General features: G+C 39.1%; 1 protein-coding gene across 1 annotated transcript in view; it reads right to left on the reverse strand.

The window, feature by feature from the left end:
• The window catches only part of gli1 (GLI family zinc finger 1), a 49,278-nt gene extending 40,844 nt beyond the window's left edge, over positions 1–8,434 (reverse strand). Inside the window, exon 1 of the mRNA XM_071494650.1 lies at positions 8,114–8,434. The gene's annotated coding sequence lies outside the window, so the exon portion shown is untranslated. The remainder of the gene's footprint in view (positions 1–8,113) is intronic.
• Positions 8,435–17,756: the final 9,322 nt, after the last annotated feature.

Consider the following 17,756-nt stretch of genomic DNA (forward strand, 5'->3'; position numbering starts at 1 on the left):
GTGTTTTAGTCTAAAAGTAGGACACAGCGTGAGGAAGAACTCAAACTGATTCATACTGTCGGATGAAACGAGGTGAATGAATTTTACAAGACTTTGTCTCACCAGCTCCAACATCAGACAGTCTGTTAAACATCACATTAGAAAGGAGGAGAGGGTTTTTGTGTTATAGGCCGCCACCACTCCACCGTGAGCAGCTTATATCCAGCCCTGAATCTCCCCTGTGAAAAACGGTTGGTTGCTGAGTGAGCTACTCTCCTTCATCCTAAACATCAGGGAATCTATTCGAAGGCTAGATGTGGGCCCAGATCTTTCTCATGCTGAGCAAAACAAACAGTCATTGCTGGCACGAAATACAGAGGAGCCAGAATTATACTTTATCTGATCCAAGTTCTTGGGTTGAAACGTGAATTGTCTCTGGCGTTTCTCGAGTAGAAACTACTTGGAGGAAGGCAGTTTAGGCCTGGAATTTCTTCAGCCTTGATATGAAATGTCATTTTTGGAAAAAGAATATAAACTGCTAAGTGCCATAATCCTTTCTCGCATATGAAAGCTAATGTGTGCTCACAAAGCAGTTATGCTGTAGCTTCCAGCTGCGCCCCAGTGCTAATAACAAGAAGGGCATTATTAAAATGAGAAATACTATCTAATACAACCACACCACGGTTGCTCAATAAGTGTAGTTCAGTCAGTCAGTCAGGCAGGGCAGGGCCAGGCAGTCAGGCAGCCAGTCAGGACGGTTGAGTTGTAAATGTGTTCCAGCAGGAAAAGCCAAGCTTCAGAGCAAGGCGAGCAGTCTGGAGTCGGCAACTTTCCCCTGCTCCAGCTAGCGCACCGCCCTCCCTGCAGCCCACCCAAGAAGCAGCCCATGGGCATAAATTTGAGAGCCTGACTCGCTGTGGATTTAAAACAATCTGTGTCTCTCTCTCTCTCTCTCTCTCTTACTCACTCCTCCACATTCACTATGAAATGTTTCTCTCGTGCACCCTTTACTCTCTTTTGCCCTTCTTCCTTTCCAACAAATTCCACTGTTAATGAAACTGGAAAGTTCTTTCTCGTAGTGTGCCAATGATATTATTTTGCTAACAGCTTAATTAAGTTTGCAAATATGCAGCAAATGTATTTCTGTGTTAGTGTACAGTGTTCATTAAGGATTCCTCTTCCTCTCTACTGTAAAGGAGACAAGAGCAACGCTTTGTTGAAACAAAGTTAATTACATCTCACAAAACACAACCTTCCGATAGTTTGTTGTTTCCTGAAGGGAATTATTTTCTTAAAAAAAAAAACTTAGACACAAAGAAGGCTAGTTTCCATTTACGTTTTATGGCGGCGGGCCACAGGGAACACAACTATAAACAATATTTGATGTTACAGAAGAACACATCCAGTTATTTCACTCTAGTTTAGGATATCAGAAAACAAACACACCACGTCACTTTTGTTAATCATGTGCTGCAGAGCTCTTCAGTCTAAATGGGTTCGGTTTGCAGATGCTTCTCTTTGACAGAGGATTTATCTTTCAGTTTGTTCTGGGGAGGAAAATCCAACAGATGGAACTTATAAATTAAATTGAAGGTGCAGAGTTTTCTGTGAATCACCAGTGACTTTCCGTACGGAGCCTGAAGTCTGATCAAAGAGCTCTGCAAGATTGAATGTCATGTCAAATCTGTTGTAGCAAATATGACGCTGTTTGACTGAGGGTGCAGTTACCTTTGACCTACAGCAGATTCATGTCAGTGTATCGGTGACGGCTCGGCCTGCATTTGGCTTGCAGCAATAGTAAGTCATTTGCGTGTGTCACTGTGCTACGTCCATGCATGTGGACTGACTTCCTGTTATGGCATCTGATCTGGTTAACGTGGCATCAGCAAGCCACTGTAGCTTCTCACAACTGTCACTGACTTACAGAAACAAGAATAGAAAAAGACGCAAGAGGCTGAGCGGCGGAGGAACAGTGAGAGGAGAAAGAATGAGAAGGATAAACTCAAAAAAAAAAAAATTTAAAATGAAGGAGGGAGATTTTTAGAGACCGGGAAATGTGGTGGAAGAGAAGTAACAAAAAAGAGGAGCAGAAAACAAACAAAGAAAGAAATTTCATCTTTCTTTGTGCGTCTGGAAGACTGACCACACTGTTCCTTTTGCATAAATATACAGTATGAAGCCACAATTCCAATGTGGTTCGGGTCATCCATTGTTTAAAATTTCGTTTTTTGTTACTCTGTAAAGCTGGAACACATTGAGAAGTCCTTCATTATACATAAAAAAACATATACAGTAAGGGTAAATGCAAATAAACTCCATGTACTCTCTTTTCACAATCTTGAGCAGCTTTTACAGAGAGCTTACGCAAGAGTTTGTGCAAGCGAGACTACCCTCTCGTGCACTTTTTTCAGTACAGTACAGATTTTGGAATTGCTCTTTTTGACCTTCACCAGATCTTTAAATGGTCACGGAGCTGCCTTTAAGCCTGCCTAACAAAGGCTTAGTATCAAAACTTTTTGAATACTGATTGAAAAGTGTCAGTAACATCAAGTGGCAAAAATATCCAAAGTTGGGATCCAATGCTTGGACACAGTTTTTGAGCAGATATTTCCTGATATAAATCAAACTTTTCCATCTTCCAGTATATTTTGTTCATCTTAAGTTCTTTAACACTGGTGCATTAAGGAGCTTTTCATATCGTCAAAAAGAAAAGGGGTTAAGAGATATTTATATTTCTGAACTAAGGTAATGGAATGTTAAATCAATACCATAGCTCAGCTATTGTATTGTACTGATATAAAATAGCCATCTGCAGACTCTGGTGCTGACCAATGAAGCATCAAGTAATCAGTAAACTGATCATGAATTTCTCAGTGTTTCTTTCTAGATTAATGCTGCTGTATATATTAACCAGAGTGTGCAGTATGTGAAACTGCAACTTGCCTGAGAACATCTGCCAACCCAAGAATCTTGGGATGTTATCTCATCTCAGATAACAGAGTTGTTGTCCAGAAGCCTCATCATAAACACACGCAACATGAATGTGCCTCTGCAACTCTTTCTCATCGAAGCCTCTTTCACACTGTCTCCCTTTCTCATTCCATGGAAGTCGGAAATAATTATTACAGCAGTAAAATGTAATAGCTTATCACATAAAATGGAGCAGGAAATTTAGTGACTTGCATACAAACTACATAGTAGAGTAATCTAACTTCTTTACAGGGCTGAAATTAAAATGAGAGATTGTAGTTTTGTTGGAGGGAGAAGAAAGAAGAAGAAAACAAGAGTTTTTAATCTGGAGCAATATTTCATGCAGATCTTTTTTTTTTTTTTTTTTTGCTCTGTTGTGTTGTATTAAGAAACTGGCCCCAAAAACTCATCACATCGCAGCAAAACCCAGAGGACGATCCTTCCCTGCACAGCATAAGGAAAGCGCACGTCTTGACAGTTTTCTTTTCTCTGTGACGTCCACCAAGGAGACGTCAGAGACACAGGCAGTGAGGAGGGCGACTGTCAGACACCATGTTGTAATTACACTGATGATGGCAGCACCCGAATGCACCGTGGCTATGGCAACCTGGTGAAATAATAAACACCGCCTCCTCTTCGCTTTCTGCCTGCCGACATGACAGCACGCCGTGAGTCATCAGCCGCTGAGAACACACACATTGAAGCAAACACACTGCCAAAGACACACACGCAGACACAGACACACACACACATACACATACACATACAGGTTCAGAAACTTTCAAGAATATAAATACTCTGCATTAACCTGCATGCATAATAACACGCACACACACACACACACACACACACACACACACACACACACACTTATGTAAATAAGTGAACGATTTAACCAACCAAGATTTTAAACGTAGATAACAAATTAATTCCGTCATCACGCACTCCCAGTTTAAACTTGCAGCCGTTAGACTGACTTTTTTTTTAACTGATTACTGAATGTCAAGATCCAGGTTTCCGCCTCCTCATCAGACTCACACAAAGGAGCCCAGGACACAAGCCCACTGTTACAAACTGAGCTAATGTAACAGTGGGAGTAAGCAACGGTGTGGGTTGTTTGTGCATACGAAAGCTATTCACAGTCTCACCTGGATCCTATTAGCACTAGCTTGATTTCTAATATCGTCCACATGAGACGATAGTTAACAGCTAGCATGCCTTACTGCTTTACACACACACACACACACACACACACACACACACACACACACACACACACACACACACGCACGCACACGCACACACACAAACTGATCAAAAACTGCCACCCCCATTCAAAGAAGGAGGAGGGACATGGGGAAGGGATCGGCTCTGCCTTTTACTGTCAGCAGTGTGATGATACCTATATCACACACACACACACACACACACACACATTCCCTCAGGGACAGGCTCACACAAAACACCTAATTTAATGTAAAATACAGCCAACATCTTTTTTCACACTGCCTGTTGTGCCACGACTTGAGCTTTCTCATCCACTATTATGGCAGTGAGTTAGACCAATGTGTCCACTCCAGCTGAGTTTGTTTCTAGGATCAGGACATCAGCCCACGACTTCATATGCAGCCAGGTATTGTAGAAGTTCATATTAGACTATTCCACAGGTCACAGTTTATGTCTAATGCTAATGCTCTGTGCAAACAGAAATTATCTCAGGAAATAAATGGGTAATATGGGATGTTCTGAGTGTGCCGCTCCCTCATTAGAAATCAATGCGCTGATGAACTTCATGAAACAGTGAGTTTACTGCATTATTAACTACAAGGATAAAGGCTGCAACTAGCAAATGATTAATCGACTAACTGTTTGCTCCGCACTATGACAGAAAATGGTGTTATGGTGGAAATGGAAAACCTAATTTTCCAGAACAAACAACATTAGCATCGGGTGTTAAATCAAAAGTGTGAATCTAGCCATTTGGAATTAAACACTGTGACTTAAACTTCCAATCGTCCAACCACTGAAAGAGTCACATCCGACCTCTCGCTCATTCTTCTGTTGCTTTAAACTGATTGTCTTTTTTAATCTCCACTGCAGCAGTTTCTCTGATACGCCTTATAATGGGTGGGAAAACGCCAAGTGACCGCAAACAATGATTTTCAGAATATTTCCCATGACTGCGACATTTCCCTTTTCTATTATGTGTGCCCTTTGGCAAATGCAATTCAAGTGTCTAATGCCTTTGCCCTCTTGTGTCAGCCCACTACTTAATAACACTCCCCTGGTTCCTCTGCCTCATTTCAGCAACATTTGATGTTTAAAATGATTATATATCTATATGATATATATATTCTAGGAACAGGTGTTCTCAACAGGGATCTCATGAAATCATTAGTGTGATCTGACTGAATGCAGCCGTTTTTGACAGTGAATACAGACTATCTGCATACATGATGACTGTGGCTTCTTGGTGTGACATTCAGATTGCTCCAATAGGATAAAGTTTGGCTCAGTAATAACCAAAACAACCATGACCAAAACCAATTCACTCCGGTCTCAGTGAACAATGTCCATGTCAGTGAATGACAACACGCACACAAAGCAAATAAAGCTTTGCAGCAGTTCGAAAACAACACAAACTCAATCCGATGAACCAAAATAACCTTCAAATACCAGACCCTGACATCAGCAAGCCGAGGCCTCTTCGCGAGCCTTGAAGTACGGGAGCACAACTAGAAGATGAAGGGTGAGGAGACTAGCAGGGGATAAAGACAGAAAAGGAGTATGCGAGTGTGTACGTGTATGTGTGTGTCTGTCCTTTAGAGCATCCCCAGGCCTCTTCTTTCTGCCGCCGAAGCCGATCGGCTCTGCACTGTGAGCCTACATGGTTTTAGCCAGGGCCGGCACAGACAGACAGCTGCTATTAAACCCTGATTGTTTCAGGTTCACAGGGTGTGAAAGGGTCTGATTGAGGGGCTGTGATCCCAGTGAGGGTGGTCCTTCTCCCCCTCTCTCCCTCCCCCTAACCTCCCTCTTTCTGGAAGGTGGGAGTTGAGGAGGAGTGTTGGGGGGGGGGGCTGTTGCAGGCATCACGTGACGCATGTTTCTTGCTGAGCGGACCAAAATGGAATCTGGACAAAAACACACCACTTGTTGCTGCCTGCTTCTGGGTACGTGTGTGTGTCACGTGACCGACGGACGATGGTGCCAACACAGAAATTAAACACATCGTCCAAATCATTAATGCCAGAGAAAGCTGGGAAGACATGTCTCCAGATTCTGCATTTAACTACCGATTGTCACTGCTCAAATTAGCTCTGCTTCATATTTTGCTTAACGCACGCTAAGAGCACAGACTGGCCTCAAAGAAGAAGGAACACAGTGCACTAAATTCAACTGTATTCAGCCCGATAGAGACTTATCACTGCTCTGATATGGCTGTGATAAACCAGATCAGCCCTCTCCTGTGTCAGGCTATTAGAGGACAGTTGCTTCCTGTATGGTCTATTTGTTTAAGAGCATTCCCATTAAGGAGCCTTTTGGCCTTAACAAACTTGATAAAGACCAGGGAGGGTGAGGAAGCTCCCCTGCCGAGCTTTTCACGTGGCCAGAGGACAAGTGCACTTTCCTCCCTGGATCTCTCCCCCGTCTCAACCTTGAGAAGGGCCAGAGTACCTCTCATTAATGGATTATATTCAAAAAAAAGCCCAATCCACACTGCACTAAAAGTTTACTTGATCATCTTTCCTGTTTTCCTTTAATCGAGTAAAATGTCTGAGGTGCTTGCCTGCTGGTATTCCAGTTCACACAAGGATGGTCTCGATGTCCAAAAGTTACACAAGCAAGTTATCACGATTTCAACAACTTTCACAAAATATCATGAACTCTATTTTTTTACCTGTTGTCCTCTGCAATGATTGTAAAAAAAGAAACAGATAATTTGGTGGCTCATGAAAAATCCACACTTTCCCTGTAAACTTGCCAAATGAATCATAAGTATTGTCTTTTCCACTCATGTTTTTGGGGATCTACTAATGACCTTTGTGACTTACAAATACACTCTGTGTGTGTGTGTGTGTGTGTGTGTGTGTGTGTGTGTGTAAATACTGTTTAGGAAGGTTGTAGGCTTGTGTGCTTAGCACTTCTCACTGTCACTTTGGAATAAATAAGTGTTTGGCTCCTCTATTGAATCCAGTGTTGACGCTCTTCAGTCCAGGGCCACCACATGAAGACCAGCAGCCTAATCTTTCCACATTAACAGCTACACTCACCTCTTAGGGAGCTAATTAGATTACATTCAATAATCTATCTCACATTTGAGGTTGATTACGAGGGGTTCAATGCACAAAAGAAGGCAAGAAATGCTTTTAGATTTAAAGTTAAACAACCAGCAAGCACATTTCAAGACGTGCCAAAGTTATTCAAACATTTGTCAGGGAGTTAATGGTGCATTTACAGGAGCTTTTTCATTTACACAATTTTCAGTGATTCTGTTGTTTTGTGGGTGCCCTCACAGAAACTTACTTTTGGAAAAGATATTGGCACCTCAAGTATTTTAGGTTACAAGAAACAGCTGTTCTCGGGTGGCCCTGCCACCCTTATCTGTGCCAGATGATTTTAAACTAAGCTGGCAGTCAGACCCCCACCAGAAGGACTTCCCAAATACATGGAGGCATGAAGGCAGAAAAACTTGCAATTTCTGAGCTCTAAAGTTTGAAAAACCTACGTCCATGTTTTCTCACGGACAGAAAACACTGGACGTTCCTCTGTATTTTGGAGGAATCGAATGAGTCCTCAAAACCCAGAGTATCAGAGTGGCTGAGGCATTACACTTTGTGGTGGGTTGGTAGATATATTGTGCTGAATAATCACTGAAATTTGGAGTGTGGAGGAAATGTAAAGTAGCCCAGTTAAAATAAGTCAATGCCCCCACTACATAAAGATCACACACCATCACTTGAAGAGATACAGCCAAAAGAGGACCTACTCTACACGTTTAATGACACATTTGCACGTTTTTTCTACTGCAGAAGTACGCAAGTAATTCATCTCCAGCCGACCAAGAAAACACAACTTACCAAACATGAAAAAAAAAAAAAAAAAACGTGGAACTTCTTATTCATCAGTGGTTTCAAAAGCGAATATAAAACACGCTGCTTACCTCAGGTTAATGCAGGAATAATCAGCATGAAACTTTCTGACTTGTTTCCCACAGTCTTTGGAGGAGCTCAGTGGGTCCAAGCACTGTGGAAGTCTGAGTTTCCAGTAAAGCCTCCCCTCTCTCTCTTTCTCTCTACTTTCTGGCAGGCGCACTCGGATGGAGATGACTGAGTTCTTCACACAAACCGAGACGTTATCCTGCCTCACAAGCGCTTTTCCATGGCGTTTTTCTTCAGAGTCACTTTACGCAAACGGTGACAAAATTGAACCCCATGTTCGGCTATGGAGTCCCGCAAAGCGCCCTGGAGTTGGCTGCACAGCCAATGCGGGAATGCGCACCCCCTTCTCCTCCTCCTCCCTCCCTCCCTCCCTTTCTCCACAGTCTGTGGACCACCCCGAAACAGGAAGTTCACTTTTTGTTTTTCTTAAAAAAGGGCCATGCTGCTGCAGTTTTTCCCCCGAGAAAGTTAACATGCTCTAGTCCAAACCATGATCGATTTCCAGTTTCTTTCTTTTTTTTTTTTTTTTTTTTGTCAATAGATGCATGTATGGCGATACAGTTAGTTATATAAAGATATTACAGCGTGCACATGTTTATGAAATAGTTGCATGGGCATGGCTGTGGCTATATAAAGTGCGTTCCTATCTAGCAATTGAGATAATGTATCTATTAATGTTTTTGTTTACTTTAATAGTGTAACTTCATAGCAGCTTCTCGGGCAGCGTGTGTGGCAGGCTACGTGTGGGGATGCTGCAGATTGCTGCGCCTTGCCAGTAAAGTCCACCGCAAAACCTGGACCGGAGTTCAGTCTGCAAATCAGGACCAGGACCAGAGCTACAGGTCTGTAACACTTCCTTTGTGTTTTATTCAGATAGCATAGGCTGGAGGACAGAGACTGACCTTGGCTTAGGATGACTTCTTGAAACTTTCACTGCGCATTTGTTGGTTTGAGTAACTGCAAATTTGTTTTGAAACCCAAAAAAAAATGATAATAATAGTCTAATGCAGGGCCTACATCTGCTTTGCCTAATCTTGCGGCCATGCCATGTAATGTCACATTGTAGTTTTAGCATCTGTATTATTTGTAATCTATGTTTATGTTGTGCTCATATGATATGTAGACCTGAATGGCTGTGTTTTATCAAATTACCATAAAACCTGGGCCTTAATTATCCTCACAAAAGTTTCTGTGTCCCTAGTTATTAAATAAAGGTGTGACTTATGGTCTGCTGAGTCCTCTGTATTTAATGGGAACTTAAGAGCAACACATACAATGCACAGGAGGGCAGGAGGTGCGGGGTAGTGGGGGCCCAACATGAACTTTTTGCTCCTCTGCCCACAACAATTTAACCTGATCACGCTCGGATCAATTTCTTATTGCATAGGCTACATAGTATGTGTTTGTTTGTGCTTTGAAAATATACTTCTATCTTTTGTCAACATTTTAACAGAAGAAGCGCCTTTTGCCGGTATTTCACTAGATTTTAAAATTAAAGACATTTTTTTCTGCTTAATGGAGCAAATGCACTATGTCAGTTGCAATCACTGAAAAAATACCTCATTAGCCTTTTTCATGGAAGTAAGTTTGACCAGTCATAGCAGGAAAAGCACGGGTCTAAACACTGAAATTAAGCATGGATGAGTTCCACTTAGCTCACTGCCACACTGTCATAACTTACTGGGGCACGACCAGAACAGCCATTGTTAATGTTGTAAGTAACACCTGTGTTTTCCTACTTTAATGAGTCAAAATGCCTGCTGTGAAAAAAGGCCTTGTTTCAATTTCTTTGCCAACAGTAGGCATCAGTAACAGCCGTCTTTGTGAAAATGTTTTCCTTCATGGGGTCTGAAGCCTCAGTCCAAATGGTGGCACTTGCCAGGCACTGCTGTTGCCACAGTAGGTTAGTGGATCAGTGAATTATTGCCCTCTTAAATGTTTTGAATGACTAATTGCCTGTGGTTGGATGACTTGCATTCAAGTTCAAGCCAAGGTAAAGCAATACTTTATGATAATTAACATGTTATGAAATGCAATAGCTGATCTTTATTTTTCAGGCCCATGTATTTTTTTTAGACAATGGGGTTGGTTGTGGTTTAAGACATTAGCAGGCTCCAGTGTTATTTCCTCTGTCTGTGTCGTTCATCATTGATTCTCTTTTTTGTGGTGTCTGCATTTCAGATGAGGCCCTTGCTGTTTTCTCTTTAATCTTGGTATGTAATATGGATGTTATCACAATAGTCATCTGCTTAACATTTGTGAAAGTTTAAAGTACAGTTCCATTGTTATAGCCTTTGCTATTTGCTGATTGTTTCCTAGCAATATACTGTATGTTGATGCTATCAGGTGACTTGATTTTGTGTTGAACTAATGCCACTGTCACTGGTACACAGAGGCCTTCTTTTTCTGTGAAAATGAAGTCATGTAAATAATCTTACGTAATGGAGCCTATATCTGTCAAGATGCTTCGCTATAGATGATATCCACCTCTGAAGTGCCAGCCATCACCCCAGTATCATGTAGTGTAAAAAAATAAAATTACATTTAATAAACAACAATATGTCTTTCCTGGATATTTATAGTAATGGCACCAGTTTTCATGGAACAAATCTTTTGGAAGAAAGTGCAGATGGATTTCTACTACCCTTTGCTATATTTATACCCACATAGACCACAAGGTGGACCAACGTGTCAATTAGCAACTACCATAATGCTGCAAATTGCATTCATTTTACAATGACACTCGTCTAACAAGAATGGCTATGTGTGTGAGTCATTTTTTAACTTTTAATCATCTATATTATATTATTTGATATCATATATTCCTGACAGGCATACTGTTTTTATTGAATTGATAAACATTTGCCAGGATTTGTTTCTGTGTACATCATAAAATAACATATAACTTAAGGCATCAGCACTGAGTCGAAGTAGGAACAGTTGGTGACCTGAACTAAGGCAGGAGTCCATTGAGAACATACGGCCAGTGGTTAAATCAGATTTTGTCAATGAGAGTTGTGGGCTTTAGTCCCAGTTTAGCTGCTGCTGTAGCAGCCAAGCAGGGAATTCTTGGATGTAAATCGGCCCACAGATGCTGGAGCCATATGCTTCATCTGACTGCAGAGAGAATCCAACACAGGCTTCACTCTAGATTATCAATGGGGAGGGATTACAAAGGTGAGGCAGAAAATCCAATGAGTCTAAGTATAGATGGTCTTACTGGTCGTGCTGGATCATTTAATGACAGGTATTTTTGGTATTTGCAAAAAATCAATTTTTGTATAGGTTTTCAGAATGACATTAACGCATTTTACACAACACACCAGTATTATCTCAACATCTAAACATTGATTACTTATCACCTCTGTACTGGAAGTACAAGAAAACACTTCTAAATGTTCATGTTAAATGACTGACAAATGACAAACACGATCAGTATTTAAAAATCAGAATCAGAGTCAGAATCAGAATCCAGTTTATTGCCATATGAGGAATTTATTTTGGTGCATAACAATGAACATGGTAAGAAGAAAAAAATAAATAAATAAAAAACAAGTACTGCAAGTCAGGTATCTTGAATATATATAGAAAATTTTAGAATAAAATTCTTACCATAAAAATATATATAGACACTGTCTGTCTGTAGAACAATAACACTTCCTAATCCTGTAGTATCACAGAATCTGAGCAGTCACAAATTTCACTATACCAAAATCACAGCTATCAAAATGTGTGACCCTAACTCAACACTATGAAAACAAACTGTTTGGGAACACCCAAGAACATAAAGTATGTGATAATGTATAATCAGAACAGTTGCAGTGGAAATATGAAAATTCTTAATAAGGTCATTCAATATGAATCTGTCACAGAATTTAGCATAAGATTGGAAAACCAAAATAATGCTCCAAAATAGGCTGAAAGGCTCAGCAGAGCCAAGGGGGACTGTAAAGTGGAAATAATCTGATCTGTTGTTAATAAAGACTGACTGCTGCAGCATTAAAGTACTGAGCAAGGATGTTGACAAATATGATTTTATAAGGAAAAAATAATCAGGCTTTAGCAATGTAGTGTGAGGTAGCATTGCACCAAGCACAACATGGAAGTAATATAGCTATGTTTGATGCACTATTTTTCATGGAAAGCCTATCTTTTATTAATAAAACAAACATAAAAAATACCAAATGTATTTCTCAATGAAGCATGAAGAGTGCATGTGAATGGGATAAAATCAAAGTACCTCAAACTTTAATCTTTAATCAGTAGAAACCGTATTGAGATACACTTTTCCCTTAATCTGCTGTGATTTATATGCATTGATATGACAAGGTCAGATAGTCCAACCATTATGTAATGAAGTGTAAACTGTGCCTTACAGCTTTTAAATGAGAAACAAAAATAACTTTTGTATTTAATTATGAAAAAAAAGAGGCATTGTTTGAAGTCTACTGAAAGTTAAAGAAAGTGTTGCATGGGTGGAGGGTGAAGGATCATCCAGCATTTAAGGCCACTGGAGGATACACAGGAACGTGAGTATTAGCCAAGTGAGAGGAGAGAAAGCATCTGTCACTAAGACTCAGGGCAGCTGGACACCATTCCCCCGTGCAGCAAAATCCACAAAATCTTTTACAGGATTTGTTTTTCCATTGCAGATGGTCCTTTGCACATGTTTTCTTCCCATTGGTCCAGGGTCCCAGGCTGACAGTCCTGCAGCTCTGCAGGTACTACATAAAAAGGTGCTCTGTGCCTGCACTAGGTTTCACCTCATGCCCACACTGAAGAATAGAAACGGGAGAGGAGAGACTGCAGGGGGCAAACAATACACAAGGAGGAGCAGGTCTGCATGAATGCTGTATACCTTCAGTCCCTGCTGGGTGCATAGGTAAGAGCTGCACAGAGAACGTATTTTAGTTTATTAAGTAAAATAATGCATTGTGCATGCAGTGCAGCAGCTTTTGCAATGCATGCACAAATTTAAATGTATTACATTTGCAGGGACGCTTGAGATTTGCAGCATTTATTTATGATGCATATACTATGTAGCAATAGTAGTTGCACTGGAGTATTGCAGCATGCTATATCACATTCAGTTTTATAGTATTTTGACCACGCAGCTGAACTGGTAATTGTATTATTATGGCAACAATTTGTTCGGTCAATGCATTTGTTAATATTAACAGAATACATGTGGTTGTAAATGCAGATATTTTGCATGCCTTAATACTCCAGCATATTCTGTAGATAAATTATGATGTGCATTTGTGTGTTTCAGGCTCAGGACACTTGGGGGCACATAAACCTAATGAAATTGAGGGATTTAACAAGCAAAAAATACATTTGGTATTTAACATACATTAGTTCTGTGATATGTAGCCTACTTAGAATGTAAATACTGCACCTAAAAGGTAACACTGTTACTCCATTCATCCGAGTGAGTTCTTTAAGTTACAAAGTGTAGCTTTGTTTTTTATTTCCCCAAATAAACCCAGTTTACTCTACAAATATATATTTGCCTTTAATTTGATGTAATTCAATGACCTGAATTTGCTATCATTTAGATCACAGGGAGTTTTCTTCCACTACAAGAAAATAACATTTGTGTCTATCTAGCGTCTTATTTGGCATTTTACTAATCTTCTTACCCTGTCAAGTTTCTCCAGGTTGTCTATCTCTTCTATCTTTGTGATGGTGGAATTTTTCATTCACTATTTCGTTAACTATTTAATAATGAATAGAAAAGACAAATGAAATGGTTGTTTGTTTTACAGCATTATCTGATAGTAGTACTACTCGCTGGCCAGTCTTGAGTCATTGTAATCCACAGTACTGTTTTGAATGGATTATATACGCCAGACTGTGAGACAATTTATACAAGAGCCGGGCCAAGTAAGGGCGTTTTACTATTTGCATTTAATTTATGTTTAATTATTTAATTATAAATTAAAAACAAAGATCAATTTTTAATAGAAATATAACCATAGTTAGTTTAAAACAGTCACTGTGTACGACTCACTAAAATTTGTTAATGATTTATTTGAACAATGTTTAAAAGGAAAATGTGACATCTGATAATTAAATATTGAGGGTTTAAAAAAATAAAAATAAAAAATCAATGTTACCTATATATGTGATTATATGATATTAATATATTGTACTTTCCCTGCATGATTTATATATATTCATAAATTGTTGTGTGTATGCCCTATCTTTTGGTCTTTATAGATATTATGTCAATAATTGTTTGAATTAAAATGCATCTCTCAGAAAATTTGCAGCTATGAGTGCAGATATTTTCCATGTCTTAATCCTTCAGGATATTCTAGATACAATATGATGTATACTCTGTGCTCAAGACAGTTAAACACATCGAGTAAATGCAATAGATGTATCCAGCCTGGAATAAATACATTTCATCACACTGTGTTTTGTTTGCCAGTGCAGCTGATTGTGTAATTGTTTCATTTAGCTTCTTTATCAATGTAATTTAAAAGAAAGTATTTTTTTCCCCAGTCACAATCACCAGAGGGCAGCATAATACAAGCCTGGTAACAAGGCAACCCAAAGCGTCTGCACTGAAAACAGTGTAGTCCTTTAAACAGTATACCCCATTAGAGCACTGTGTATAGATAGAGGATTTTTCTGCAGGTAACATATTCAGTTTATTCATAATGCCTTAAAATTCTTTATAGAAGTATATGCATGCTTTTATAGATACATGGTATCTAATGTGGTAAACTGAAGTGTTTGGTTCATGGTTTTGTTTTGTTTTTCCTTCCAACAGTTGTGTTGTTTGATGACTAACAGAACCACAGACTCTATTTTTTAATTTTCTTTTTTTAATTTTAGAGGAAGTGGCAAAACTTATGAATTAAAATAAAACATTTGATATATATACACACAGCTAGGATCTCAATGATTGTAAAGATAATTGGCAAAATATTTGTTTACTCTTTTGCACATATATTATCTGTTGTCGGACATATACTACATGACTGCATGTTTGTTTGTTTTTTTCTTTGCCATTTGTTGATTGCAGACTTTGCAACTTCCAGCAGCTGGACAGATTCTGCATCATCTGAGCAAATACTTGTTTCATATACCAGGAGAGACGTACATAAGGTTTTTGTTCTGGAATAGGTATGTATGCAATAAAATGCAATGCGCAGCAGCACATATAATTGTAAGAGGATGTCAACCCTGTACATATGGTTAATTGTATATTTTCCTAAAGCTTTTTCAAAATGTTGCAGTAAAAACATTATATTTTATTTTTACATGTACACCATCTCGTTTAAGTCAAAATGTATATAAACAGTTTCATCATCTACTTTCTATCAGTTTAAATCCATCAGAGAAATTGAATGGGAGTGGTCTAGCTTTTCCTCCTTTTTCTATGTCCTTTATTGTATCTCATATATTGAAGTACAAATTTAAACTCTATCCATTCTAAGCAATATTTTAGTCCAATAAAGGATTTAACTATGTTCAATAATAGTAACAATCCATAATACACTAAAAATTCTACTGTATATCTTAGTTGTTACATCTACAAGCTGTCACATTAGACAGCGTCATACAATAACCTGATTGGATGGATTGTGTTAGTCTTCCTTAACAGAATTAAGTCCACACAGGAAATTGTGTGTGGTAAGACCTAAGTGAAGGTTAAGGTGGAACAGCAAGGACTGTGGCATTAATTCCCTGAGCTGCACTGATGCAAGCTCCTGCTGGATCATGAACTATTTAAATCCATGAGCCCCTGTCCTCATTGAAACACTTCATCACAACCCACCTGTTTTTGAAAGATGCTTGGCTTTAAAAACTAAAGGGTTCAATAAAAGGAGTCTTAATCCTAAGTGAAGATCTCAAGGTCAGAGACTATTTGAAGATCTATGTATAGTTATTTATTTATTTATTTACAATTTTTAGAATTTCTCACTTTACTCCCTCAAATGTTAGAGCCAAAAAAATATATCATGGCTGAAATCTCCCACGTCCGCCTCTCACCTATAGACCCAGCACAGTGACACTGTAATAAATGGTCTGAAAACAAAACAAACCAACAAAACAAACCAGACAGTGCCATTTTGATGATGATTTTAATTGATGATTAAAAACCATTGTCAGAATAATCTGAAATCTTCTATAATCACATTAAAAATTCTACATTGAGTTTTTTGTGTTCTTTCTGTATTCTGTAAATTTGGAAACTTGCCTAAATTGTAACTGGCCACTCCAAAAAACTGCTCTAAAAGCTGCTAATGGATTATTATAAGTGAATCACTCTTATATGACACAAATGTATTTAGGTTACAATTTACATTTTTTCTGACTTTTTCTGAACCTAGAGAGTTAGGTTACAATTTACAGTGGTTTCTGTACACAGAATAAACACTGAAGTGCCTATAACCAATATTTTTATATAGGAACAATGGCTCACATGACTACTTGTATGTGAAAGATGTCGCTTGTAGCAATGGACTGACAAAGAGTTATCCCATGACTATGAATTTTCTCTTAGTGCTACGATGTATTTTAGCCTCTCAGCTCATTCTTTGGTGCTTTTCTGTTTTGGTTTCCTCTCAACGCTCTCATAGCATCATTTTTGGCTGCAATGGGTAGCTGTTTTCAGGGGAAAAAAAACAGCTTAAAAAAACTACTATGTCTACCTGGCAAACACCAAACATCCAACAGGCAGAGTTAAAGACTAACTGGTGAACGTAGTGGAGCGCTTAGCAGCTAAAAGGCCAGATATTTCTCCCCAGCATTTGTCGAGACCAAAGTGGAGCTAATAGGAGCGTGAATGTTGGACTCAGATTCGTCAGATGTGCAGAAGCACAACCCCAAATGAACAATAATGTTGCTCTGCATGTGTTTGATGTGGTGGCAAAAGTTTCCTAACAATTTCATAACCTTGACTTAAAAGGTCGTAATACTGTATGTCAATGTGGGATTTACAGCTTGTTTCTGCTGCCCCCAAGTGGCCAATCAGTTTTTCCACATTTAAGAAATATCTGTAGAGTAACATCAGCAGTGTATGACTAATGTATAATTATTATTTAGAATTTTTAGACGATCAATAGCATGGTATTAGACAACTGGTCTTGTGCATACTGTATATGACTCTATAGTAATACTTTTGACAACATTTCTGATATTATAGTTAGAAACAGAGAAAGAAGGCAGGAGCCCTGGTGGTATAGTAAGAAAACACCTACCACAGACATTAACATGACAGTGGCACAGCATTGGACATACTCTTTTTACATAGATGGATAGCTGACCATTGTGTCAATGTGAGCCAGAGGGCCACATTAATACATAATACATACATAACATTAATACAGCTACTAGCTGTGCTTGTTTGACATCTGACACATGGAAAATACAAACAGTGGTTGTTGACCTGCAAGGTGCTATTGCCATAAGGTCTGTGGACTAAAAGCAAGTGTGCCTAAGTACTTGCCCAAGTTCTTGAGTGCCCAAGCACACCCCAACCACATGAGAAATAATATTTATGCAAGATCTGTTAGATTTTGGGGGTGTGGGCATAGACAATTTGAACTGTAAATCAGCTTCCCTTAATATCACCCAGACTAGGTTTGGGCCAGAAATGAAACCGAGAATCAAGGCAGTGTAGGTCCC

Source organism: Trachinotus anak, unplaced genomic scaffold (assembly GCF_046630095.1).
Source record: "Trachinotus anak isolate AG129_WGS33_773 ecotype Australia unplaced genomic scaffold, CSIRO_AGI_Tana_v1 ptg000013l, whole genome shotgun sequence".
NCBI lineage: Eukaryota > Metazoa > Chordata > Actinopteri > Carangiformes > Carangidae > Trachinotus > Trachinotus anak.